The sequence below is a fragment of the Panicum virgatum genome, chromosome 1K, assembly GCF_016808335.1.
Source record: "Panicum virgatum strain AP13 chromosome 1K, P.virgatum_v5, whole genome shotgun sequence".
Taxonomy (NCBI): domain Eukaryota; kingdom Viridiplantae; phylum Streptophyta; class Magnoliopsida; order Poales; family Poaceae; genus Panicum; species Panicum virgatum.
Window position 1 is genome coordinate 9812288 of NC_053136.1, and position 2015 is coordinate 9814302.

General features: G+C 57.2%; 1 long non-coding RNA gene across 1 annotated transcript; it reads right to left on the minus strand.

Annotated features, from left to right (window-relative positions):
• Positions 1-819: 819 nt before the first annotated feature.
• On the minus strand, positions 820-1525 carry LOC120651259. The gene is made up of 3 exons (XR_005666012.1): positions 1348-1525; positions 1084-1230; positions 820-982 (listed from the first exon to the last, which is right to left on the minus strand). It is a non-coding gene; the product is annotated as an uncharacterized LOC120651259 (long non-coding RNA).
• Between the last annotated feature and the right edge of the window lie 490 nt (positions 1526-2015).

Consider the following 2015-nt stretch of genomic DNA (forward strand, 5'->3'; position numbering starts at 1 on the left):
AGGTTAGGGCCTCCTTTCCCAATCAAATCCACAAGAGTTCTCACACAACCAACATTCAAATCTACCCTAAAGAGATGAACTGAGGAAGAGGAACACAGGGGCGGCGGCCTGGGGAAATAGAGAGTCCACGAACAGATTACAAAAGCCGCAATTAACCTAACACAAGTGAAGGGGTATTTATACCCGCGGGACCGGTCAGACCGGTGCGCTGGACCGGTCAGACCGGTGTGTTAGACCGGTCAGACCGGTGCCAGGGACCGGTCAGACCGGTAGGCCTGCAGCACCCCCTGTACAACGATCTCATCCGACGGCCGAGGTTCTTTCTTCGAAACGAAGTCTTCTCCGCGATGCCGCCGTCTTGATGAAGATCCAGTCCGCGGTTTTGGAGGGTCCGCGAAACCCGGGTAGGTGGCCGGTTTTGAGAAAACCGCCAAAACCTCACGCGCGGGAAGATTCCCGCCTCACGCCGTGGCCCTAGACGCCGTTCCCGCCTCGGCCTTCTGACGGCCCTAGACGTCGTCGACGCCCGTCGCCTCCGTCAGTCCCGAGACCGACGCCCGTGCCTCCACGACTTGGCGTCTTCAACCGCCGTCCGCCTCCTTGGTTTTGTGGCGCAAATCAAGAAACCCGCCTTCCGTCGCCGCTTGCGCCCTCGATCCAGGAGTGGACGCCACAGCTGCCGCCCGGTCCGAGCTCCAGTCCCGGCTGCCCTTCACCGCCGTCCACCGCACGGTCCATCGGCCACAGCACCTCCACGGCAGCTCCCCGTCGACACTCGACGCCCGTGTACCTGCAATCCAAAGACCAAGCGCACGATCACACCGCACGGTTGACAATTCACTCATCACAGGCAGGATAGAGTACTCTCGTTCCTCAGTCGGTTCATCCGGTGCTCTGTTGGATTCGATTTGCTATCTCTCTGGACAACTGCATCGGCCGCCAATGCACCATGGAGGGAAAGGGTGGTGTCGCGGTGGAGGAGCTGCAAAACAGAAACAAACTTTGATGATTAGATACCCAGTCGGAATGCGGCATGCGCGGTCAATATATGTACATATAAGAAGCTGAGAGCACGAGACCCACGAGGATGGGTGCCCGTCGGTGGCGGCAGAGTTGGCGGCGGCGGCGGTGGCGGGACGTGGCCGCCGGGCGTGCAGTGCGGGCAGATCGGCGGTGGATGGCAGTACGGACGGAAGCAGATCGGAGGGTAACGGTGTGGCGGCGGCGGAGCTGCAAAAAATAAAAAAAATGAAGGGACCCCTGCTGATTAGCTAGCCCAATCGAACTGATAATGGATAGCTAGCTGGCTTGAGTGGACATCCAACACGCGCTAGTCTGGAGACGCACGAGGAGGGACGCCCGGCGGCGGCGGCAGCGTCAGTGTTGGCGGCGCCGGCGTGTGTTCGCAGGGTGGGATGAAGCGCCGGCAGAGGCAGCTGCTCGCCGTCGCCAGCCAGACTGCCACGACGAGCTGCACCAGCGCTAGCAAGCGGCGGATCACGCACCAGATTTGCATCGTGACAGTTCTCGGCTCCGTTCTTGCGCATCGATCATCTCTCCTGTTATTAATTTATAGTATAGGGCAGCATTGCATTTTTCTTGCAGCCAGTGGACGACACTGCCACCAGTCAGTTGCCGCTGTGGCTGTGGCCTTGGCTAGTGGCTTGACGCAAAAAAAAACTTTCCAGGTCCGCCACATTTGCCGGTCAACGGAGTGGAGAGAAATGCAAAACTTTCCAGGTCCGCCACATTTGCCGGTCAACGGAGTGGAGAGAAATGCGATCCTGTCCCCGGAGATATCAATGATAAGATTAAGGGGCGATTTCGGAAGGCTTCTTCTAAGACAGTTTCATCGATTAAGTTAAAACGGAAATAGCTTCATTCGGTTTCTAATTCATTTTTACCTCGGCTTATAAAACGGTTGACGCTACGACGCCTTGATTTTGCACAGAATAGGTGAATCCAAAGCTGGAAAAAGCCCTTCAAAACGGGCCCTAAATCTTCAACCATTACGT